General features: G+C 36.5%; 1 long non-coding RNA gene across 1 annotated transcript; it reads left to right on the top strand.

The window, feature by feature from the left end:
- Positions 1 to 599: 599 nt before the first annotated feature.
- On the top strand, positions 600 to 6,536 carry LOC110740729. Its single transcript, XR_004176146.1, has 2 exons — positions 600 to 1,522; positions 6,370 to 6,536. It is a non-coding gene; the product is annotated as an uncharacterized LOC110740729 (long non-coding RNA).
- Positions 6,537 to 26,048: the final 19,512 nt, after the last annotated feature.

Raw genomic sequence — 26,048 nt, 5'->3', positions numbered from 1 at the left:
CTAGGCAGTATGACAGTAAAAACCTCTTTAACCCATTTATATCAGAGGTTGCAATTTTTGTATGTGCATGTGAAAAATCAGGCCTTGGCAATGACCTTGAGCAGTAGGATATAAATAGCTCTCACAAGCTTAGCGTTGCAATAATGGAACACTAGCCATAAATGGGTTAATTAAATTAAGAGATGAGGATGAGAGCCATTTCCTTATTTTATGGGCACTGCATGAGCCTCCACAGTCCTGATATGCCTCTAGAGAAGAGTGCTCCTTCAAAAAATATGAGTTTGAATTTCCTCACTCCACAGAATGAATTGAGACCTCAGCAACAGATTTTACCCAATACATGGAAATGTGATATTCCTTGCAAACTTGCTATCATGAAGTAAGATTTTACGTGATTTATTTGTCGACATATTCATCTATTTACTCATTCAAAAATACTTATTGAGTACTTAATATGTATTAGGCATGCTATTTGGTGCTGGCTATATACAATCATGCACCACATAACAACATTTCAGTCAACAATGGACCACATATATGATGGTGGTTCTATAAGATTATAATACCATATATTTGTGTGTGTGTACATATATATTTTCATGTGTGTACATATATATTTGTGCGTGTGTGTGTATATATATATGAGTTTTTTAAATCACAGGAGTGAATTCCTTATAAAAGGATGAGTTTGGCCCCTTTTGTTTCATATATATATACACACACATATATATACATATATACACATATATATACATACATATATACATACACACTAACAAATACTTACCAATGTGTTACAATTCCCTATAGTATATAGTACAGTAATATGCTGTACAGGTTTATAGCCTAGAAGCAATTGGCTATACCACATACCCTAACTGTGTAATAGGCTATATCATCTAGGTTTGTGTAAGTATTATTCGTTCTATGATGTCACACAATGATGAAATCACTTAAAGGCACATTTCTCAAAATGTATCCTCATTGTTAGGGGATAGTCATAACAAACCAGCCATGTCTCCTACTTTCATGATGCTTAAGGTTAACAGAAAAAATATAAGTAACAAGTAAATAGCTTATATTAGTGCTTTGAAAGAAAAGAAGAGGAGATCATGGGAGAGATTAAGGAGGAGGACATGCTTCAGAATAGGAGGTGGCACCGATGGATATCTAAGTGATGCGATGGCACAGGGATGTAGAGTAAGGGGGAAAGATGTGCCAGTAGGGGCAACAGCTGTGGCAGGAAGGAGCTTGGCACACTGAAGACCTTAACAGAGGTCAATGTAACTAGGGAACAGTGAGCAAGGGGCATAGTGGCATGGGGGGTAGGTGAAGAGTAGACAAAGTCTGAATTTTGCAGGGACTTACAAATCATGCTAAACATTTTGGTCTTTATTCTCTGTACAACAAGAAGATTTTTAAGGAATTTTAAGCAGAGAAGTAATGTCATTAGAGAAATGATTTAAAATGCTTATTCTGATTGCTGTGAGAAGAACAAAAAGGAAGAAGTGTAAGAGGGCAAGTGAGTTGGCCTTCTCTCAGAGGGCAAATTTGGACACTCCTGTGGTGGTATAATCAAGAGGTGATAATGACTTGGACAATGGTAGTGATAAAGGAGATAGAAACATATGCTCTGGAGATAAAATTGACCTAGCACCAGGGTTGGGTGAGTTGTTTAGGAGAAAAATGATTTCCATATTTTTATTTGGCCAATGATACTGCATTCACTGCTATGAGTTCCATGACAGAGGCATTCACTGAGAAAGTTAGATTGGGATAGAAATTGAAGTATTCAAGGGTGGAAAAAAGGGGATTTGGCCTGGGTTTGGCTTGGGAAGTGTGAAGTTTGAGACCTTTTTGAGACTTTACATTCAACTTTCAGGATGGCATTAAGATATACTGGCCCAGAGAACAAACAAGATTCTAGCTGGAGATATAAATCTGAGAGCCTTGACATAAATGTGTTATTTACAGTCACAAGTGTTGATGAGATCACTTAAAAGGAGGTATATAAGGAGGAGAAAGAGGAGTGTGTTTGGAATGTCAACAAACCATATAGAAACCTTTCTAAATTTCCAAGGAAGAGAATACAATTTACAATGCATTTTAATATAATTCTGATAAGTTAAACCAAAAAATTAGAATGAAGCAGAAGAGTATAATCTGTTTTGACCTTGACAAGAAAGTTTATTTCAGCACAAATGCTTCCTTTTGCATGGATGTCAATGTCACTTAGGAAATTCCAAAAGATTTTCTAGAAATTAGTGCATTTAAGGAGTAACTTGATTAGTTGACACACTGGGGAGTAAATGATAATTTACCATAATAACCAACTCAAATTAATTATTTATCATGCATAAGTAAGATGTTAAATTTTCCTTTTTCAGATTAAGAGCAGTGGCTTTGTTTTCTGGCTCTGTAAGACTATTAAGCTACAGGAAGGACTTTACTTTTAGAGCATAAGAAAATAAGGTATTGTAAGAGAATTCCTTAGGTTAAAAGAGTTTATTTAGAAAGTTAAAGTATTCTTGCTAAATATGAAGACTATTATGTTAATTACTATCTTCAACTGTTTAACATCAATAAAAACCTTTCCATGTTTCCCAAGAGTACTTCCAGACACAGCCCTACATGTAATTTTGATGAAGTATTAGGCAGAAAATTTTAGATGCTTCCAAACATTCCCAGCCAGGAAATCTCATCAGGTAGAAAACTTCCTACTACATTTGTCATGTTAAAATCTAATTACGCACAGAGAAAAGACAAAGAAACACAGTAAATTGGAGAACCATGTATGTTCAACATAGCACACATATATTACCAACAGGGTTAAATATCATAGATTAGTTAAAGCTTCCAAGTACTTTTTCATGGAAATCTGAAGAAAGGCATGCAGTGAAAGATAAATAAAATGAAACTTAGAGTTTTACAAAAGGATTTGAATTCATGAAAATACAAAACGGAGCGTCATCTCAACTAATAAGTTATCTGGATCATGACCTTATATTTAACACAAGACTAGAACTATGAAGGACTTGTATGTGTTGTAAACTTCCTCAAGCTGTGAAAGTTCAAAAAAAGAACAAATCAGAATGTACAAGTGAAAACAAAGTTCTTTTAAAAGTAGTACATTTGGGTGGATCATCTTGGTAGATCTTTTTCTTGAATTGGCTTCTCTTTTAAAACAAGGGAAGCTTTAGCTAAACTGACAAAATTAAGACATCTTAATTTGTAGACAACGAGACCCTACATTTGAAGGTACACTGTGACTAAAGAAAGAGACAAGGGATTTTCATTTGAAAAATGCCAATTTTATTTTTAAAATGAAGTAAACGTCAAAGACATACAGTTGGGGTCATGTCCTAGAAAAGCACAACCTCAGAATTCATACCTAGATTTAAATAAAGGGATAGTCAGACATCTAAGCACCAAAGGTGAATGTGCCAAAGTTCTGGGTAAGGTCCTCCTTGTCTCTCACCTAGCCTGTTGCAACTGCTTCCTAAGGAGCTTTTCACTTTCCCTGAGAACTGTGCTTCTTTGAGAGCTTCCTTCTGGACAAATCTTGTCTTGAACTTTCTAATCCTGCTATTTCATTTAATCAAGTTGGCTCAGCTGGGAATGATCATGTCCTAAATCTTTACTTATTGAAATCTTATTCAGCCTTCAAAGTTCTGCATAAAGAATAAATGCCCCATATTCCTCACTGTTAGAAAAAATTTTCCTGGCACTTTCATGTATAACATCTTCATCAACAGCAGCAGCATTTTCCAGGCACCTACTTTGAGCCAGGCATTGTGCAAGCTAGAAGTGTTAAATTTTTTTTCTACTTCCCTCCAAATCCCAGCTATTTCCCTCCATACTAAGCCTAGGTTGTCACTCGGCAAGATTATCAGTTCTCTCCAAGCAGAAGCTGAACTTTATTTATCTTTTTATCATTTAGCGTATAGTAGAACCCCTAGCCTTGCACAAAATGGAGTGTCAGTAAATAGTGATTGAATGTGGAACCCTCTTTTCATCTTGTTTCTCCTAATTGACATTATAAACTATCAAGTACTCATCTAGAATGGACAATGCGGTATACCAAAAAACATTTTCATAGCAGTTTATTTGTTCGTGTCTGGATATTTGAAATCTTTGGAGAATTGCACGTGGGTTGGTTAGCTATAGTTAACAGCTCATTGAGTTCCTTCTGTTGATGCAGGGAATGACGCAACAGGTGACTTGGAGCTTGGATTTTGGTCTAACTAAAGTTGAGATTGTGACAGTTAGCGGCACTCATCCACCAGAGTAGGTCTGAATGGTGGAAGCATGGGAAATAATGTATTTGCTGTCCCTGGAGGGAGAAGGAGACTCAATGGCAAGAAACAGTGACTTGAAAACTCCTTAATATGGCATTTAGGGCCTATAATGATTGGTCCCCTGTTTACCTCCCTAGGTCATCGTGCCCACCTTTCTGTGTTCTAAACTCCAATCATAATAAACAATAGCATTTGCATTGCTCTGAATAAGCCCAGCTCTCTCTTATCTCAGGGGTTTGGTCATGCTGTTTCTCAGCCTAGTACTGTAATCGGCACTCTATTTGGTAACAAATATCTACTTTTATAAATCATAACTGTGCTTAATGGGATCACATCAAGTTAAAAAGCTTCTGCATAACAGAGGATTCAATAAACAAAGTGAAGAGACAACTTACAGAATGAGAGAAAATATTTACAAACTGTGCATTTGACAAGGGAATAATAACCAGAATATGTAAAGAGTTCAAACAACCCTACAGGAAAAAAAATCTAATCATCCCATTTAAAAAACGGTCAAAAGATCTGAATAGGCATTTCTCAAAAAAAGACATCCAAATGGCGAACAGTCATTTGAAAAAGTTCTCAAAATCATTGATCATCAGAGAAACACATATCAAAACTACAACCATAAATCATCTCATCCCAGTTACAATGGCTTTTATCTAAAAGACAGGCAATAACAAATGTTGGCAAGGATGTGGAGAAAAGAGAACCCTTGTACACTGTTGGTGGTAATGTAAATTATTACAACCACTATGGACACAGTTGGAGGCTCCTCAGAAAACTAAATCATATGATTCAGCAGTCCCACTGCTAGGTATATATACTCAGAAGAAAGAAATCAGTAAATCAAAGAGATAATATACTCCCATGTTTATGGCAGCACTATTCACAATAGAAAAGATCTGGCAGAAACTGAAGTGTCCATCAACATATAAATGGATAAAGAAAATGTGGTACATATATACAATGGAGTACTATTCAGCCTTCCAAAAGAATAAGATTCTGTCGTTTGCATCAACATGGAAGGAACCAGAATTCATGTTAAGTGAAATAAGTCAGGCATTGAAAGACAAATTTTACATGTTCTCATTCATTTGTGGCAGCTAAGAATTAAAACAATTGAACTCGTGAAGATAGAGAGTAGAATGATTGTTACCAGAGGTTGGGAAGTAAGTAGTGGAGGGTGATAGGGGAAGCAGGAATGGTTAATGGGTATAAAAATATAGTTAGATATAATAAATAACATCTAGTCTTTTATAGCACAACAGAGTGACTACAGTCAACAGTAGCTTTTTATTCATTTTAAAATAACAGACTACAATTAGATTGCTTGTAACACAAAGGATAAATGCTTGAGGTGATGGATATCTTATTTACCTTGATGTGATTATTATACATTGTTTGCATTTATTAAAATATCTCATGTACCCCATAGATATATACACCTACTATGTACCCACCAAAATTAAAAAAGAATTTTTTAAAAATCAAAACTGTGCTTGTTCAACAATCCTAAATGCAAAATTTTTACAACACAGCATAGAAAGGCAGGTGCCTGACTCTGGTCCTATTGAGATTATTCCAGGTTTCTGAAGTCATTAGGAAGGAGACACTCAGAAAGAAAGCTCAGACTCTCTGTCTCCCAACATCTTCATCACAAGAATTTAAAATTTATCACACAACCTGGAGTTATGAAGATTTTAGATTTTGACATAATTCTTAAAGTAGTAGAGAGATTCTTTAGTATCCAATATGAATAAGGAGATTGTTAAAGAAAATAATCTGGCAAAAGATGTTCTTGTTAAACGTTCAAGTTAAATTTCTCATGTAGAGCATCCTGGGCATTTACTTACTCATGGAAATGCTTGGATGAGCATGGATAAATGATTCTGGCCAGAGCTTATAATTTAGTATAGCTAATTTGTCATTCTTGAAGATAGTAACTTGTTTTTGTATGCAATGAAAAGAGTGGGGAGGTCACTGGGCCCAGATTTTAACTTGTTCTTTAAAAGAAACTGATGTGTTCTGCTTTTCACTAACTTTGATAACTCCTCTGCTTTTCTTCCAGAAAGAAAGGGAAAGAAAACAAGCTAAAGATGACTGAGCGATTATAAGAAACAAAGCTGCTGGTATCAGAAGAGACAAAAGGGCAAGGGATAGTGAACCTTGCATACCCATAAATTGGATAATCCATTCTAATCTAAAAATCAACATCATTAAATAGTTTTTCAGGTATGTATTCTTATTCATAATCTAATTGTTTTTAAACTTTGATTCCACTTGGAAAATTTTAATTTGTTTCCAAGTTTTCTTTTTATGTTATTTGGAAAAGTTTTTCTGAAAAGTCTTATAAATAAGTAAATATATTTGGTTTTCTCAAAAAAAAAAAAAAAACTGCAGTGACAAGTTTCCAGTGCATACTTATTTTTGCTGCAAGTATGATAAAGCATATTTTGAACATGATCTGCATAGCATGTCAGGAAATAGGTCAGTCTCCCTAATGTTATATAATGTCCTAAACCAGTTAACCATGTGTTATCCAAAAAATAAAACAGAAAGTAGTTTATTTCAGAGACAAAAATACAAACAGCAATTCTGCATTAACAATAATTTCCCATGCATTCCTACAGATTTATGGTTATTTTTAGATCTTTTCCCAGAATAATTTGTAGTTTAAGTGGATGAAGTTTACAGCTATGGGAAATGACTTGCTGTATCTTTCACTATGAAGTCTTTTCCTTTTCTTTCCTCACTCATTTGAATAAAAGAGGATATGTATAAGTAATGCAAAGAGCATATGAGCAGGAGGCTGTGATCTTCACTGATTAAGCATCACAGAAATAATTTTTATTCAGCACTTTATAACAAATTATGCTTTTGCACGTATTACCACAATAATTCTCAGAACTGGTGCCAATGTTTAGTAATAATCAAGTAAAGAATCTGTCTTATAAAAAACAAAAACAAAAACAAAATAAAAATAACAACAAAACAAATCCACCAAGATTTTCATAGAGAAGAGCTCATAAACAGAAAAAATCTTCTAATGGGAATGAATAACAAAAAAGATCCCTTCTTTCCCCTTAAGAAACTTTTTTCTTTTTCTTTTCTCTCTCTCTTTTTTTTTTTTTTTTTCTTTTGGTTCTTTCAGTTGGATTCCTGCCTGGCTCTCAGGGTGGGAGGTGTGAAGGTTACATATAAATTCCAGAAAGTCCTCTTCTTTTCTATCCTTATGGAATGTTTACCTTGGCGTGATGAAGTGCAAATAACCTTGCCAAAAAAGAGCTCTGCAGTTAAACTCTAGAGAAAAAAAAAATCTGGCATTTCAACATTTTCATGGCACATTTTCAAAGCTGTGCCAAAGGAAGAAAAGCAAACAACATAACAAACAACAACAAATGACCTTTATAGAGCCCCTTACCCTAACAAAAATTGCCCACCAGCTTCAAACATGTCAATATAACTTTGCAAAAGCCATTGCTGATGTTGTCTCCCTCCAGCCACTTGTCTCCTCAAGATTTTGTGATTTGGCCTTTACCTCTCTAACTTCATTTGGACAACTGCTTTTATCTTGTTCTGTTTTGGTGCCATAATCCCTCTTGCTCCAACGCCCTGAAAAGGCTCGCCTGAGATGATACTCTCTCTCTTTTTATCCCACTGTGTCCTAGTTTAATCTCTGCTCATCCTTTAGCTATGAGGCCAAATGGCCAGTCCCTTAGAGATGCATTTCTTTATACTCCACGAACAAAGTCTACACTAGGTTCCCTTCTGTCTGGCTCTTATAATCCATATAGTCATTAACGTAGCTTGGGTATCTGTCCCCTTCATACCTCATGTTGAATTGTGATCCCCAGTGTTGAAGGTGGGGACTGATGGGAGGTGTTTTGGTCATGGGAACAGATTCCTCATGAATAGCTTGGTGCCATTCTTGCAGTAATGAATGAGTTCTCACTCCGTTAGTTCCCATAAGAACTGATTGCTGAAAAGAGCCTGGCACATTACTCCTGTCTCCCACTCTTGCTTCCTTCCTCTCTCCATGCGATGCCTGCTCCCTCCCCTTCACTTTCCACCATGAGAGCAAGCTTCCTATGTCCCTCATCAGAACCAAATTCTGGTACCATGCTTCTTGTACAATCTGCAAAACCATGAGCTGAATAAAGTATTTTCTTTATAACTTACCCAGTCTCAGGTATTCCTTATAGAAGTAGGTCCCCCCACACCCTGCTCCCAATCCACAATTTAGATTTCTAAAATTTCAATTACCCCCAGTCAACTGCCATTTAAAAATATTAAATGGCAAATTCAAGAAATCAACAATTCATAAGTTTTAGATTGCATGCCTTTCTGAGTTATGTGATGAAATCTTGCAGTGTCCGACTCTACCCTGCCTGGGACATGAATCATCCAGCATATCCACACTGTGTATGCTACCTTTTCCTTAGTCACTCAGTAACCCTCTTGGTTATTAGATCAACTGTCACAGTATCACAGTGCTTGTGTTAAGTAACCCTTATTTTACTTAGTAGTGACCCCAAAGTGCAGGGGTAGTAATGCTGGCAATTTGGATATGTCAAAGAGAAGCTGCAAAGTGCTTCCTTTTAATTAAAAAGGTGAAAGTTCTTGACTTAAGGAAACAAACAAACAAACAAAAAACTGTATACTGAGACTGCTAAGATCTGCAGTAAGAACAAATCTTATGTCCATGAAATTGAGAAGGGAAAAAGAAATATATGCTAGCTTTGCTGTGGAACTTCAACTACAAGACTTAGAGCCACAGTGCATAGTAAGTGTTTAGTTAAGATGAAAAAGGCATTAAATTCGTGGATGGGAGACATAAACAGAAACATGTTCTGATTAACAGCAGTCAAGTTCAGTACTATCCTTGGTTTCAGGCATCCACTGGGGATCTTACAACGTATCTCCTGCAGATAAGGGGGACTATTGTATGTCTTTCCAACTTAGTATTTAACACAGCTTCTAATTATACATTTACTGGTGAAATATTTGGTAAATGATTTTTTTTCCTTCACTAAGCTTTAAGATAACTGAAGAGGATGACTGTGTTTATTTTTCCATCACTATACTCATAAAACCTAATTAGTATATGTTACATAAATGAATGGATGGATGGATAAATAAAATAAGAATGGATGGGAACTCCCCTGGTAGATATATTCTCTAGTCTCAGCTATGTAAAAGTATCATGACACTGTAGGACAACATTGTCCAATAGAAACATGAGCCATAAATGTCATTTTAAACTTTCTAGTAGCCACATTAAAAAAAAAAAAAAACAAGAAGAAACAGGTAAAATTGATTTCGATATTATATTTTCATTAACTTAACAGATTAAAAACATTATAATTTCATTGTGTAATCAATATAAAATATTTTAATGAGCTATTTTACTTTGTAAAATATTAAATCTTAAAAATCCTACGTATATTCTATAGTTCCTGGCCTACTCAATTTGGACTGGCTGCATTCCAAATTCTCAATAGCCACATGACCTGGCAAAGTCCAGTGAAGCAGAACTGCAAGACGTTTATATGCATAAAGAAAGATCCTAGAGAGTAAGGCAGAATTCATTGCAAGGGAGAGTTGAAAACACTGATTCAAAATTGGTTTGAGTGAAAGGGGAGGAGGTTTTAAAAAATAAATAAATAAACGTTCTTTTCCTGGAAGTTGAGAGTGCCACATAAGAAGAGATAAAGTAGAAGAGGGTGATGGGGAGAGGGCTAAAATGGAGAGGCTACAGCAACAGCTCTGACAAAGAGCAGAATAAATAGGGGAAGACAGGGTAGTATCCTGTACATCCCGAACAGACTAAGAGGGATCTGAGGGATGGTTAGAAAGCTCAAAATTTTCTTAACTGAGTCAGAATTTAACATATTATTTTTTAATGTTATTTTTCCCTAAGAGAATGTGTTGGACAAAAAAAAAGTGTAGTGTTTTAAAAATTCGTCTATTTTTAAAATCCATCTAATTTTTTTTATTATACTTTGAGTTCTAGGGTACATGTGCACAACATGCAGGTTTGTTACATATGTATACGTGTTCCATGTTGGTGTGCTGCACTCATTAACTTGTCATTTATATTAGGTATATCTCCTGATGCTATCCCTCCTCTCCCCTCCCCACAATAGGACACGGTGTGTGATGATTCCCTTCCTGTGTCCAAGTGATCTCATTGTGCAACTCCCACCTATGAGTGAGAACATGTGGTATTTGGTTTTCTGTTCTTGCAATAGTTTGCTGAGAATGATGGTTTCCAGCTGCATCCATGTCCCTACAAAGGACACAAACTCATCCTTTTTTATTGCTGCGTAGTATTCCATGGTGTATCTGTGCCACATTTTCTTAATCTAATCTGTCACTGATGGACATTTGGGTTGATTCCAAGTCCTTGCTATTGTGAACAGTGCCACAATAAACATATGTGTGCATGTGTCTTTATAGCAGCATGACTTATAATCCTTTGGGTATATCCCCAGTAATGGGAAGGCTGGGTCAAATGGTATTTCTAGTTCTAGATCCTTGAGGAATCGCCACACTGTTTTCCACAATGGTTGAACTAGTTTACAGTTCCACCAACAGTGTAAAAGTGTTCCTATTTCTCCACATCCTCTCCAGCACCTGTTGTTTCCTGATTTTTTAATGATTGCCCTTCTAACTGGTGTGAGATGGTATCTCATTGTGCTTTTGATTTGCATTTCTCTGATGGCAAGTGATGATGAGCATTTTTTCATGTATCTGTTGGCTGTATGAATGTCTTCTTTTGAGAAATGTCTGTTCATATCCTTTGCCCACTTTTTGATGGGGTTGTTTGTTTTTTTCTTGTAAATTTGATTGAGTTCTTTATGGGTTCTGGATATTAGCCCTTTGTCAGATGAGTAGATTGCAAAAATTTTCTCCCGTTCTGTAGGTTGCCTGTTCACTCTGATGGTAGTTTCTTTTGCTGTGCAGAAGCTCCTTAGTTTAATTAGATCCCATTTGTCAATTTTGACTTTTGTTGCTGTTGCTTTTGGTGTTTTAGACATGAAGACCTTGCCCATGCCTATGTCCTGAATGGTATTACCTAGATTTTCTTCTAGGGTTTTTATGGTTTTAGGTCTAACATTTAAGTCTCTAATCCATCTTGAATTACTTTTCATATAAGGAGTAAGGAAAGGATCCAGTTTCAGCTTTCTACTTATGGCTAGCCAATTTTCCCAGCACCATTTATTAAATAGGGAATCCTTTCCCCATTTCTTGTTTTTGTCAGGTTTGTCAAAGATCAGATGGTTGTAGATGTGTGGTATTATTTCTGAGGGCTCTGTTCTGTTCCATTGGTCTATATCTCAGTTTTGGTACCAGTACTATGCTGTTTTGGTTACTGTAGCCTTGTAGTATAGTTTGAAGTCAGGTAGTGTGATGCCTCCAGCTTTGTTCTTTGGCTTAGGATTGTCTTGGCAATACAGGGTCTTTTTTGGTTCCATATGAACTTTAAAGCAGTTTTTTCCAATTCTGTGAAGAAAGTCATTGGTAACTTGATGGGGGTGGCCTTGAATCTATAAATTACCTTGGGCAGTATGGCCATTTTCACAATATTGCTTCTTCCTATCCATAAGCATGGTATGTTCTTCCATTTGTTTGTGTCCTCCTCTATTTCACTGAGCAGTGGTTTATAGTTCTCCTTGAAGAGGTCCTTTACATCCCTTGTAAGTTGGATTCCTAGGTATTTTATTTTCTTTGAAGCTATTGTGAATGGGAGTTCATTCATGATTTGGCTCTCTGTCTGTCTGTTACTGGTGTATAAGAATGCTTGTGATTTTTGCACATTGATTTTGAATCCTGAGACTTTGCTGAAGTTTCTTATCAACTTAAGGAGATTTTGGGCTAAGACAATGGGGTTTTCTAAATATAGAATCCTGTCATCTTCGAACAGGGACAATTTGACTTATTCTTTTCCTAACTGAATACACTTTATTTCTTTTTCTTGCCTGATTGCCCTGACCAGAACTTCCAACACTATGTTGAATAGGAGTGGTGAGAGAGGGCATCACTGTCTCATGCCAGTTTTCAAAGGGAATGCTTCCAGTTCTTGCCCATTCAGTATGATACTGGCTGTGGGTTTGTCATAAATAGCTCTTATTATTTTGAGATATGTTCCGTCAGTACCGAATTTATTGAGAGCTTTTAGCATGAAAGGCTGTTGAATTTTGTCAAAGGCCTTTTCTGCATCTACTGAGATAATCATGTGGTTTTTGTCTTTGGTTCTGTTTCTATGCTGGATTACGTTTACTGATTTGCGTATGCTGAACCAGCCTTGCATCCCAGGTATGAAGCCCACTTGATCATGGTGGATAAGCTTTTTGATGTGCTGCTGGATCTGGTTTGCCAGTATTTTATTGAGGATTTTTGCATCGATGTTCATCAGGGTTTTTGGTCTAAAATTCTCTTTTTTTGTTGTGTCTCTGCCAGGCTTTGGTATCAGGATAATATTGGCCTCCTAAAATGAGTTTAGGAGGATTCCCTCTTTTTCTGTTGATTGGAATAGTTTCAGAAGGAATGGTGTCAACTCCTCCTTATAACTCTGGTAGAATTCGGCTGTGAATCTGTCTGGTCCTGGACTTTTTTTGGTTGGTAGGCTATTAATTATTGCCTCAATTTCAGAGCCTGCTATTGGTCTATTCAGGGATTCAACTTCTTCTTGGTTTAGACTTGGGAGAGTGTAAGTGTCCAAGAAATTATCCATTCCTTCTTGGTTTTCTAGTTTATTTGCGTAGAGGTGTTTATAGTATTCTCTGATGGTAGTTTGCATTTCTGTGGGTTTGGTGGTGATATCCCCTTTATCATTTTTTATTGCATCTATTTGATTCTTCTCTCTTTTCTTCTTTATTAGTCTTGCTAGCAGTTTATGAATTTAGCTGATCTTTTCAAAAAACCAGCTCTTGGATTCATTGATTTTTTGGAGGGTTTTTTGTGTCTCTATCTCCTTCAGTTCTGCTCTGATCTTAGCTATTTCTTGCCTTCTGCTAGCTTTTGAATGTGTTTGCTCTTGCTTCTCTAGTTCTTTTAATTGTGATGTTAGGGTGTCAATTTTAGATCTTTCCTGCTTTGTCTTGTGGGCATTTAATGCTTTAAATTTCCCTCTACACACTGCTTGAAATGTGTAATGTGTCCCAGAGATTCTGGTATGTTGTATCTTTGTTCTCATTGGTTTCAAAGAACATCTTTATTACTGCCTTCATTTTGTTATGTACCCAGTAGTCATTCAGGAGCAGGTTGTTCAGTTTCCATGTAGTTGAGTGGTTTTGATTGAGTTTCTTAATCCTGAGTTCTAGTTTGATTGCACTGTGGTCTGAGAGACAGTTTGTTATAATTTCTGTTATTTCACATTTGCTGAGGAGTACTTTACTTTCAACTATGTAGTCAATTTTGGAGTTAGTGCAATGTGGTGCTGAGAAGAATGTATATTCTGTTGATTTGGGGTGGAGAGTTCTGTAGATGTCTATTAGGTCCACTTGGTGCAGAGTTGAGTTCAATTCCTGGATATCCTTGTTAACTTTCTGTCTGGTTGATCTGTCTAATGTTGACAGTGGGGTGTTAAAGTCTCCCATTGTTATTGTATGGGAGTCTAAGTCTCTTTGTAAGTCTCTAAGGACTTGCTTTATGAATCTGGGTGCTCCTGTAATGTGTGCATATATATTTAGGATAGTTAGCTCTTCCTGTGAATTGATCCCTTTACCATTATGTAATGGACTTCTTTGTCTTTTTGATTTTTGATGGTTTAAAGTCTGTTTTATCAGAGACTAGTATTGCAACCCCTGCCTTTTTTTGTTCTCCATTTGCTTGGTAGATCTTCCTCCAACCCTTTATTTTGAGCCTATGTGTGTCTCTGCATGTGAGATGGGTCTCCTGAATACAGCACACTGATGGGTCTTGACTCTTTATCCAATTTGCCAGTCTGTGTCTTTTAATTGGACCATTTAGTTCATTTACATTTAAGGTTAATATTGTTATGTGTGAACTTGATCCTGTCATTACAATATTAGCTGTTTATTTTGCTCACTAGTTGATGCAGTTTCTTCCTAGCATCAATGGTCTTTACATTTTGACATGTTTTTGCAATGGCTGGTGCCTGTTTTTCATTTCCATGTTTAGTACTTCCTTCAGTAGCTCTTGTCAGGCGGGCCTTGTGGTGACTAAATTGCTCAGCATTTGCTTGTCTCTAAAGGATTTTATTTCTCCTTCACTTATGAAACTTAGTTTGGCTGGATATGAAATTCTGAGTTGAAAATTCTTTTCTTTAAGAATGTTGAATATTGGCCCCCACTCTCTTCTGGCTTGGAGAGTTTCTGCCGAGAGATCTGCTATTAGTCTGATGGGCTTCCCTTTCTCTCTGGCTGCCCTTAACATTTTTTCCTCATTTCAACTTTGGTGAATCTGACAATTATGTGTCTTGGAGTTGCTCTTCTTGAGGAGTATCTTTGTGGTGTTCTCTGTGTTTCCTGAATTTGAATGTTGGCCTGCCTTACTAGGTTGGGGAAGTTCTCCTGGGTGATATCCTGCAGAGTGGTTTCCAACTTAGTTCCATTTTCACCATCACTTTCAGGCACATGAATCAGACGTAGATTTGGTCTTTTCACATAATCCCATATTTCTTGGAGGTTTTGTTCATTTCTTTTTACTCTTTTTCCTCTACACTTCTCTTCTCGCTTCATTTCATTCATTTGATCTTAAATCTCTGATACTCTTTCTTCCAGTTGATTGAGTTGGTTACTGAAGCTTGTGCATTTGTCACGTAGTTCTCATGTTATGGTTTTCATCTCTGTCAGTTCTTTTAACGTCTTCTCTGCATTGATTATTCTAGTTATCCATTCATCCATTCTTTTTTCAAGGTTTTTAGTTTCTTTGCACTGGTTATGTAGTTCCTCCTTTAGCTCTGAGAAGTTTGATCGACTGAAGCCTTCTTCTCTCAACTCGTCAAAGTCATTCTCCATCCAGCTTTGTTCCATTGCTGGCAATGAGCTGCGTTCCTTTGGAGGGGGAGATGTGCTCTGATTTTTTGAATTTCCAGCTTTTCTGCACTGCTTTTTCCCCATATTTGTGGTTTTATCTGCCTTTGGTCTTTGATGATGGTGACATACTGATGGGGTTTTGGTGTGGGTGTCCTTTCTGTTTGTTAGTTTTCCTTCAAACAGTCAAGACCCTCAGCTGTGGTCTGTTGGAGTTTGCTTGAGGTCTACTCCAGACCCTGTTTACCTGGGTATCAGCAGCAGAGGCTGCAGAAGATAGAATATTGCTGAATAGTGAGTGTTGCTGTCTGATTCTCGCTCTGGAAGCTTCATCTCCAGGGTGTACCCTGCCGTGTGAGGTGTGAAGTGTCAGTCTGCACCTAGTAGGGGATATCTCCCAGTTAGGCTACTCAGGGGTCAGGGACTCACTTAAGCAGGCAGTCTGTCCATTCTCAGATCTCAGCCTTCATACTGTGAGATCCACTGCTCTCTTCAAAGCTATCAGACAGGGGCATTTACCTCTGCCAAGGTTTCTGCTGCTTTTTGTTTACCTATGCTCTGTCCCCAGAGAAGGAGTCTACAGAGGCAGGCCGGCCTCCTTGAGCTGTGGTGGGCTCCACCCAATTCAAGCTTCCTGGTGACTTTGTTTACCTACTTAAGGCTCAGCAATGGCGGGTGCCTCTTCCCCAGTCTCGCTACTGCCTTGCAGTTAGATCTCAGACTGCTGTGCTAGCAATGAGGGAGGTTCCATGAGCATGGGACCCTCTGGGCCAGGTGTGGGATATAATCTCCTAGTGTGCCATTTGCTAAGACCCTTGGTAAAGCGCAGTATTAGGGTGGGAGTTACCCGATTTTCCAGGTGTTGTGTGTCTCAATTTTGTTTGGCTAGGAAAAGGAATTCCCTTCCCCCTCGCGTTTCCCAGGTGAGGCGATGCCTCGCCCTGCTTCAGGTCTCGCTGGTCGATCTGTACCCATGGACCAGCGCCGTCTGACATGCCCCAGTGAGATGAACCCAGTACCTCAGTTGAAAATGCAGAAATCACCCATGTTCTGTGTTGCTCATGCTGGGAGCTGGAGGCTGGAGCTGTTCCTATTCAGCCATCTTGGGCGTGCCCTCTATCAATCTATCTATTTTAAGACCTAGATTTGAATATGTGATTTGATAGTCTCTGTTTTAAGACTGGGCAACATAGTGAGACCCCCATCTCTACAAAAAAATAGATTGAAAAAAAATTAACCAGGTGTGGCAGTGCACACTTGTGATCCCGCCTGCTTGGGAGACTGAGGTAGTAGGATCACTTGAGCCCAGGAGGTCAAGGTGGCAGTGAGTTAGTAGGATCACTTGAGCCCAGGAGTTCAAGGTGGCAGTGAGCTGTGATCATGCCACTGCCTGGGTGACAGACTGAGACTCTACATCAAAAACAAAAAATAGTAGCTGTTTTAGAAGATATCTTGTGCCTGTATTCTCATCTATATAAGAGGGATAATTTTATCTAACTGAATGGATGGATAAATATTACATGAGATAATGCCATGTTTCCCCAGTATAGTACATACATCCTGGCTTGTGTGTGGAATTTTCCCACTTTTAGCACAGAAAGTCTCACTGCCTGAGACAAATTGGAATGGCTGGTTATCTTATTTACATGTGAGATAAATTTTATAGGAATCTTTTAAATTTTAATATGTATGATTATGAATGTATTTATTTTAAAATAGGGTTTTACACATTAAACGTGCCAGTCATTATTGCGTAAATTAGGGGCAAAGTGAGTAGGCCCCTGTGTATCCAATTTAGACAACAGCATGAATAATAGGCATAGTTTTTGGGCATGCCTGTAAATATTTCAAGCCTTTAAAAACTGAACTTTTAGAATAACTATTCAGAAGTGTTGATAATGGATATGATGTTGTCACTGGTGAAGATTTTCATGTACTCAATTTCCATTTACATTGTTTGAATTTCCTTTAGGTTTTGTTTTTCCTTTTTTTTAAGGCAATCTAAAAAATACATTAGTTTCAGTGACAAAAATGTTCATGATAGTAGATGAGAGACTGGGGTTTGGGAATTGTATTAGTCCATTCTCATGCTGCTATAAAGAACTGCCCAAGACTGGGTAATTTATAAAAGAAAGAGGTTTAATTGACTCCCAGTTCTGCATGGCTGGGGAGGCCTCAGGAAATTTACAATCATGGATGAAGGGGAAGAAAACACATCCTTCTTCACATGATGGCAGGAGGGAGAAGTATGAGAGCTGAGTGAAGGGGGAAGCCCCTTGAAAAAAACCATCAGATCTGGTGAGAACTTACTCACTATCCACAAGACTAGCATGGGGAAATGCCCTCATGATTCAATCACCTCCCACTGAGTCCCTCCCGTGACATGTGGGGATTATGGGAACTACAATTCAAGATGAGGTTTGGGTAGGGACACAGAGCCAAACCACATTGGGAAGTATTGAGAAAATGTGTATATAAAGCATCTTTCACAGGTCTAGTCTATTATAGATACTCAATAAATGTTTTGTTCTGTCTTCTTCTTTCTTTGTTGTTTATAAGGGAACTTTGTAGAAAAGAGACACTGAAATTAGGCAAATCAAGGCTTGAATTCTAACACTGCTAATGACTGATTGGTAGACTTGAAGAATGTTATGTAGTTCTTCCAGGACTCTATATAACAGTGGATAGTAGGATTCACTTCAAAATATCATGAGGGTCCCATGAGACAACTGGTATAAGCAAAACAATTACATAAATTAGGGGCTTGGTAAATATAATCCCTTCTTTTTCTATTTTTAGAGGTAAATTAAATAGATAATTCTGTGTATTCTTAATATTTTCTTCATTGTCTATAATTCAGGGAAAATGTCACACCTCTTTTAGTGTCTTCCTCCAGCTATCAAGCATTAACTGAAGTATGATAGCAGCTGGGACTATTGGAACAAACCTAAACCAAACAACTCAAATATATCACACAAAGCCCAATACAATTATGACAGGTATAACCTTGAAATGAAGTAATATGTTCCAGTTGCTGGAAAAAATATATAGATTCAAATATTTTGATTCTGTATGATATTTTCCCAGTGAATCTAAAAAAGGCACGTTCTCTTGTCTCCTGCCTTAAAAAGTTTTCATACATAACGTGATACCCTGATAACTTTATTCCTGAGTAAAGAAGAGAGAGAAGGAAAGCAAAAGAAAGAAAAAAAGGAGGAAGAGAAGGAACGGGGAAGGAGGAGAGGGAAAGAAATAGGCGGGTCAAAAGGAGGAAGACAAGAAGGAGGGAGAAAAAGAAGATAGCAGCTAATATTTATTGTCTTCTATGCAACAGAAAACTGTGCTAGTACTTGATAAAAACATTTCAAAATGTTCTGATTACATCCAATTCAAATTTATATGAAATCTATGATATTAGTATGCATCTGCTCTTAGAATTTAAAAGAAAAGATAGGGAAGTCCCAAACGCCTATAATAATATCTAATTGTTTAGTTACAAACTCTTTTAACTCCAAATATTTTAAAATATATTTGTATTCTTAGTCCCAAGGGTTTATTATTTTTAACTTTCTCATAGTAGCAGTTTTATAAAACCAGTTCTCTTTATTGATATTAAACACTTCCTAATGTAAAACTATTACTTATGATATAAATAGAAAATACTAAACCTCATGCATTTTAAATCATAAAATTACACTTTTCACTTTACACCTCACATAAGCCTACTTCTATCACTATAAAAATAAGTTAGAAATCTCACATTTCTATATCAGAAGGACAGGTCTTTTTTTAAAGAAAGAGTTTGGAATCCCTTGGCCAGTCTCTAGGACTATATTTCCAGGAGAATTAAGCCATAGTGCCTTAAGATTTTTTATCACGTATCATGAATTAACTTATCTTCTATGCATCTAGAATGGTCCAAACTATGTGCCACCTCTGGGAGAATTGAAGATAGTTGCTCAAACATTGGTGTAGCATTTAATTATCTTACAGAATGCTCATTGAAAACGGCTTCTCAATTGAGAAAGGTTTTTTAAATAATATACTTTGAAAATCATGTTGCCAGTAAATAAGAGATGAATGCCATAAAAGTGATGTCAACTAGAATAGAAAGTTTATATAAAGCGAAGAAGTAGAAATCTAAAACATTTACTGTAATTTTACCTCTTTGGGTGCCAAGATATTAGGTGAAACATTATTCTGGATGTGTCTGTGGGGGTGTTTTAGATGAGAATAATAATGAATCAGCACACTGAATAAAGCAGATTGCCTTTCCCAATGTGAGCGAGCCCATTCCAATCCACTGAAAGCATGAATGAAACAAAAAGGTCAGCCCTATCATGAACATGTGGGAACTCAGACCTTTGGACTCAGACTGGACCTATACATAGCTTCTTCTGGGTCTCCAGCCTACTGACTGACAACCTTGGACTTTGTCAGCCTCCATAATAGCTGAGCCAATGCCTTATTTTACACACACACACACACACACACACACACACCTGCTTCTGTTTCTCTGGAGGACCTAATACACTAATTTTCTCCTTCCAATGGCCTCAAATAATGTGGATATCATGGTGGTAAGTCAGCCTTGACCATCTAGCTGAGGACACACCCTAGAGGATAAGAGTTAACCAAATGAAAGAGAAACCTGGGTGTGTGAATGACCTTGTAAAAAAAGGAGCTGCCCTGCCTGCTTATGCCTGTTGGATTGTTACAGGAAAGAATAATCTCTCTTATTAAGCCATTTAATTTGAGGATATCCTTATTACAGCATCTTAGCTATTACCTTGACTAATATAATGGACCTCTATCAAAGAACTTCAGCAAAGACAAGGACATAATCGGATGTTTTAGAAGACTTATTTGGGTAGCCACATGGAGGATGGCTTAGAAGGAGGAAAAACCAAAGCAGGGAACCAGATAGAAGGCCAACTCTTGATAATTATATCTCCTAAATATGTCAGAATTTGTAAATGCTTTTGCCACTATCTCTATGCAATTTCCTCATCAATTACCTAAAAGATCTCAAGCATCTTCTATAGGATTTTTTCTGCCTATATTCTTGACCCCCCTCAAATCTATCTTTGGAGGAGGGCATTAACACAGTATTAACACATCTGCAGATTTTCATCGAAAATATTATATGACCATGCCCTTTATCTAATTAAAATTCCAAACAGTTTTGTCACCTATGGAATTAGGTTTGAAATGTGTTTGCTTGGTTTATTTCCTAGAAGAATTTTGAAGAGTATTGTAACCCTTTCACATTTCAAGGCTGACATCTACATTTTTTATCTTTATGGCTGTAAAGATATAATTCCTAAAATATTGAAAACTGATATATCACTCATTTAAAAATATCAATAGAGTTAAATAGCATGGTGATTGACACCAAAATTCATACACTAAAAATATATAGACAGACTTTTATTTGAGTCAGAAATTTTATAGAATTCCTTTTGCTTCTTAAATTTGTATTTTTATCTCTTTCAATATGAGATTTTAGGTAAAATATATTTTTAAGTATCAAGGACTTTTTGATTATCTCAAGGCTCTTCTCTGTAGCAAAAAAAGTTATATGAGTTAATTTTTTAATTCTTGTGGTCAAAAGACCTGTGTCAAACATGTCTTCTGGTTTAATTATTATTACAATTATTAGTAAACAATTGGCCAAATTTATATCAATAAGTTTTGATAATTTCAAAACAAAAAGTAAATGTTATTGGAATGCATATATTGATGAGATAGACAAGGCTGCCTCTTCTCAATGTGCTTATATATTTGATAATATTATTTATCTTGTTAGACTGAGCTAGTATTCAAATCCAGCTATATTCTATTTTTCATTTTTATGAGTATAAATCCTAAGAAACATCAGTTGTATGAACAAATGGGAATGAACAAAACTTTGTTAAAGCAATTTCACTTAATGCTTTAAAACTCCAAGTAACATGTAAAAGAAATCACATGCCAATCTATCATCAAAAATAATTTATAATCATCTAACAATTGACAACTAAATTATTTCTTTCTTAATTTAATTGAAAGTCAAAATTTTCAAACCATTTGACATCAAAATTATTTTTTACCCAGTTGTTAGAGTCAGTCAATTTCTGAGTTTTGAGGAATTCTATAAAAAAGACTTTATCAAAACTTTTCAAATAACTTAATTATATCCATCATGCTTTCATCAAGAGGCACCTTACTTAACCTAATACATTCAAAAGCAGGAGAAATCTAAATATTATTAATATAAATATTTGTCAATACTACATAAGTTTATCATGTCACATTTTAAAATTCCATTTTTGTCAAAACATTGGAACTATAGATTTCATTCATTTTTTGAAAAATGATCACCATATAAATGAATAGGCAAAACCAATCCTAATGGTCAAGCCAACAAATCAATTCAGACCTATATTTCCTAGAAAATGTCTAACTTCATTTTTTACTACAATAAAATATGTAATATGCCTTCTTACAACATCTGCCTGTCTAGTAGTTCTATTATCTCTGTCATTTCATGTCTATATTGACTTTGTATTCACCTTGTTATGGTCTATAATTTCTTGCTTCTGCATGCTTTTCAATTTTTTTCACAAGATTCTAGTCATTGTGAATATGATGCTGTTAGTGTTGGATTTTGTTTTGTTTTAGTAATTCTTTAAATATTATGGGGCCTTTTCTGGTTTGGTGGGCACAAGTTACCTAAAAATGGTTTGATCCTTTCAAGACTTGCTTTTAAGCTTTGCTAGGTGTTCCCCAACAGTGACTGAACAAGTCAGTCTTGGGCTGACTTGGCCTTGTTACCTAGACAATGCCCTTCTGAGGACATCATTCAATACCCCATATGGTAAAAGGCTCTGTTTGGGCCTAGTGATTGTGGTTGTACTTGTCCTGTGGCCTGGAAACACGCAAGGCAATAAGATGGGGCAATTCTATGATTCAACTCATTTGCTTCCTCTTCTAAGGAATTTACTCTTCTGTATTGCCTGTTTTCCAATGTGTGAAAACAATTGTTTCATACATTTCATATTTTTTTTAAGTTGGTTTAAATTACAGGGCAGGGATGGGAGGGCATTCTGCTTCCTGCAATTCTATCATGACTGGATATGGAAGTATCACTTCCTACTCTTGAATGCATCTTAATTCAGAAAATCTCAGCACAGGCCAAAACACCCTGCTTCTAATCTCGTGTATCTTTCTTAGCAAAAATTTATCTAAGACAGTCAAAGATATGAATCATTACCATGGTTTGATATTAGTAGCTGAACAAGGTTTTCTATATTCCAATACCTTAAATTTTCTATATTTTGGCCTCCTGAAAGTTTTATTTTTGATAAGATGTACCATATAAATATTTGGATGTGTAAGTAATACTTTGTATTACTCAGGGTCCAATCAGGAGAAATAAGGTAATTTGAATAGGTATTGTATGAGAAAATAAATATTAACCATTTACAAGGAATCAGCTATTAAAAAGAAATGACAATGAATGTTAAAGAATACCATAGGACTGAGGGAGAATACCAAAGAAAGCAATAAACTTGAAAAGTGATCCCTTCCCCAAGCTAGGATTTAGACTTCACTGGAGAAGTTGTGGTTGCAAAATACTGGATGGGGGGAAAGTTAACAGGGCTGTCCTGAGTCAGAGCTGGTCCACAAACACTGGGCCAAGGCTAACAGAGGGGAAAACACAGTCTGGGACTGGAGTGCTCAAATATTATCACCACTGTGTGTCTGCAAGCTGCTGGTTGCAACAGCAAACTGAGAATAGGCACACCTAATCTGGAGAAGAAACCCTCCTGCACTGTTATTCCACCTCACTCTATTGGCAAAGGACAAAGGTTTATAAGATTCAGCTTCAATATCACCATCAGGGCAATGAAGGGTAAATTTGGAGTTAAGAAGCAATCATGTAAATGAACCATGCCATTCTTTCTTTCCTTCTTTTGCTCCTCCGCCACCCTCAGTGGAATTATGAAAGGAGGCAGAAAATTGAGCCAGCATGAACGGTTTGACCCCAGGTATGTTCTCAGGCTGATCAACTCTATAGAAAGAGTGATTATGGAAATTCTCTCTCTTGCTCCTGCTCTTGCCCTGTGAAATGCTTGCACCCTTCCACCACGAGTAAAAATTCCCAAAGGCCTCTTCAGAAGGTGAGCAGATGCTGGTGCCATGCTTGTACAGATTGCGGAACCAGCAAGCCAATTAAACCGCTTTTCTTTACAAATTACACAGTCTCTGGTATTTCTTTATAGCCAGTCAAGAAGCGCCTAACACACACTCCGTATCATATGGTTAGCTATTGATCATCCCTTGATATCTCATTTTAGGAATCACCTTACCTAGAAAGCTTTTCCCGGCCTTACTTAACTGAATGTAATTAAATGTCCCTCCTCTGTGCTTCCACAGTATTATCTGTTCATCTCTATCAACACTTGTCACCTTGTATGTTTTAACTATACTATTTTATTATTGTTTACAAGGACTGCGATTATTAATCTGCCTATGTCCACTATCTAACAAAAACATGATTTTATTTCATAAAAACATAAAATAAAGAGACAACTGTAATTATCCAGGAAATATTTATGGAATCTTGAAGAAGAACGTTGTGCAAGAGATGTATCCAATAGAGATGTAAAATACAAGTTTAATAAAATTTAATGATAAATTAGGGGGGTATGGAAGATAATACATGCAGAAATGCTTACATGCTTTCTAATGTTTTTGTTTAGGTAAATGAATAGGTAGAGGTAATATTGTTAGAGTTAGAAAACCCAGGAAAAGGGACAGATCTGCGCCTGGGGAATAGTGGAGTACATAGGTTATATATTGCTTTATAAACAAACAAACAAAATTAATGGCTTAAAACAGGGATCAGCACACTTTTTCTGTAAAGGATCAGATAGAAACTATTTTAGGCTCTGTGAGCCATACAGTCCTCATCACAGCTACTCAATTCTGCTTCTATAGCACAAAAACACCCAAGAGCACTGCAAGAATAGGCAGTGGGCTGCATTTACCCAGGCGTGATACGTTGCCATCCCATGTCGCTACAGTCATTCTTTCAGCTCACCTGGGAGGAGAGTTATAAAATGGCCTCATTTATAAAACTAGGAGTTATGCTGGCTTTTGTCTTCAGCACCTGGTATTCCTCTATGTGTTTTCCCATCCTTCAATAGGCTAGATTAGTTTTCTTACAAGGTAATGTTTCAAGAGAGTAAAAATACTAACTACTAGGCCTCCTGAAGACTGCTGTCATAGTTGCACAACCTAATTTCTGCCATGTTTTATTGGTCAACATGAGGCACAAGGTTGGCCCAGTTTAAAATGATAGGGGAAACAGATTCAGCTTCTTGATGGTGGGAGCTGAAAAATATTGTGGCCATATTTTCCATCTGCCATAGGGAGGCATAGAAATTTGGAGTTTAGAAGAAAGAGGAAGTAAAAAATATATATTATGTATTAATAGCTATCAGTATATGTATTATAACTAAAATTATGAGAATGAATAAGATTTCTTGGAAAAATTAAATACACACACAAATATTTATTTATCTCCATGTATCTCTCTCTCTCTACACATATATATAACATATATAAAATATATTTATTATCACATATTTCATGATGGAAAAACCTCATTAAATATCAACAGAAATAGATTACGAAAGTATAATATTGAGTGAAAAAGTCAGAATTTTATGCAAATATGAGAGAATATATATAATTTCTTTTTTAAGACAGAGTCTCATTCTGTCACCCTTGCTGAAGTGGCATGATCATGGCTCACCGCAGCCTCAACCTCCCACCTCAGCCTCCCAAGTAGCTGGGACTACAGGCATCCACCACCAGGGCTGACTAATTTTTGTATTTTCTGTAGAGATGAGGTTTTTGCCACGTTGCCCAGACTGGTCTCGAACTCAAGCAATCCACCTGCCTTGGCCTCCCAAAGTGCCACCGCTTACAGGTGCAAGCCAGCACACCCAGTCCATACATTTTAAATATATTAAATCTACACATTGCTTTTGCACAATTAATAATAACTAATACATGTAGCTGCTTTATGCCATCCCTCTTCTAAGCACAATTTATATACTATATAATTACTGAAACTCCTGGGTTTAGTACACTAGTACAATAATCCTTTTTGATATAAATTATAAACTTGATACAAATAAAGGTCAAATACTTGCCCAAGAGCACATGGTTAAATGACAAAGCTAGGATTTAAACCCAATTTGAAAATGTGTATGGGATGTAGCTCAACTTCTGGATAGTTGCTGCCTTTAGATAGGAAGTAATGGGAGTAAAAGAGAGCAAGAAACCAAAGTAATTATACTGTTTATCTGTATGTAGATAAATAGAAAAACAGATAGTATAGATTTTCCAGCAAAAAAAGACCAGAAACAATTATCAACTAATCTGCTTTAGAGTTATTAATATTTCTAGTACTCAGATTGTGATCTTAAAATATCATTTCTCCATATATACCATAAAGTAGTTTTTCCAATTCTGTGAAGGTCATTGGTAGCTTGATGGGGATGGCATTGAATCTCTAAATTACCTTGGGCAGTATGGCCGTTTTCATGATATTGATTCTTCTTATCCATGAACATGGAATATTCTTCCATTTGTTTGTGTCCTCTTTTATTTCCTTGAGCAGTGGTTTGTAGTTCTCCTTGAAGAGCTCTTTCACATCCCTTGTAAGTTGGATTCTAGGTATTTTATTCTC

Source organism: Papio anubis, chromosome 9, assembly GCF_008728515.1.
Source record: "Papio anubis isolate 15944 chromosome 9, Panubis1.0, whole genome shotgun sequence".
Taxonomy (NCBI): domain Eukaryota; kingdom Metazoa; phylum Chordata; class Mammalia; order Primates; family Cercopithecidae; genus Papio; species Papio anubis.
Note: the sequence above shows the minus strand (reverse complement) of the source record. Positions and strands in the feature narration are given on the sequence as shown.